The sequence below is a fragment of the Protobothrops mucrosquamatus genome, unplaced genomic scaffold (genome assembly GCF_001527695.2).
Source record: "Protobothrops mucrosquamatus isolate PMUCROS unplaced genomic scaffold, P.Mucros_1.0 scaffold1041, whole genome shotgun sequence".
NCBI lineage: Eukaryota > Metazoa > Chordata > Lepidosauria > Squamata > Viperidae > Protobothrops > Protobothrops mucrosquamatus.
The window spans coordinates 343,759-344,834 of NW_015387273.1; positions in this window are offsets into that span (position 1 = coordinate 343,759).

A 1,076-nucleotide genomic window follows, 5' to 3' on the forward strand; every position below is an offset into this window, starting at 1 on the left:
GAACTAATTAAATGAATAATTTTTATTAACACGGAGGAGATGGATTGCTTAAGTTTAGAGTTTGGAGTTAGAGATATTAATATTTGTTTACTTGTAGTTGAATGTTAGCCTAGGTTTGGTTTGGGAAGTCTGGGGGGTGGGGGGATGGGATAAATCATTGTGTAATACTTGTGATGTATTTTTTCTTTTATGATAAAAATAATAAAATTCTATATTGAAAAAAAAAATTATGCAGTATGGGTGGCAATACTAAGCTATACCCTGAGTTAGCAGGATGTTACAAATCATGTCACAGAAAAGGGAGTGAAGATAAGATAGGAACAAAAGGGGCATTTGATCTAATAATTGGAGGGTCTCGTAATTGTAATGGTTGCTAGGCGGTCGGAAAGCATGTGACCAATTGAAACCTGTCAACTGGGTTTCAGTTGGAAGGATGTGGCGTGATGCATGGGACAGGGTATAAAAACCTATTCAAAAATTGATTCAGGTGTGTACTCTGGGATTTGCCATTACTAAGAGTTCCACCAGCTTTTGCAAAAGCTTTAATAAAACTTGTTTTGTTTTCCAACACCCTTGGAGTTGAATTTTTATTCCTCACACTATTGCTTACAACATCTTTCCTGAAAAGGTTTTTTGAAAACTGGCATTTTCCTCATGATAATGTTGTTTTCAAAGTACTAGAAGAACACATAACGCAAAAGCATTGTGCTGCATTGAAATTAATTTGGCTTTGACTTGGTTCCTAACTTGGATTTTTTTTAAACCTTCAGGCTTCCATCAAAGCATCCCATAATTATAAACCATTAACCATGGAGAAATATGGGGTTTTTTTGCTTTGCTTTATACATATTATACATACAAACCATGAACATAATTGTATGTGACTTTATGGTAAATATTGTATGTAATTTATTTAGATTATAATATTTCTACTATTTTCAAATAAGTGTTGATTAAAATGTTTACTATTAACAAATTGATTCATGCTGGTAACCTAGTCTACAGGTAGTCTGCAATGTATGACCACAATAGGGCCTGGAAAATTCATTGTTAAGTGGTGTGGTCATTAAGTTTGA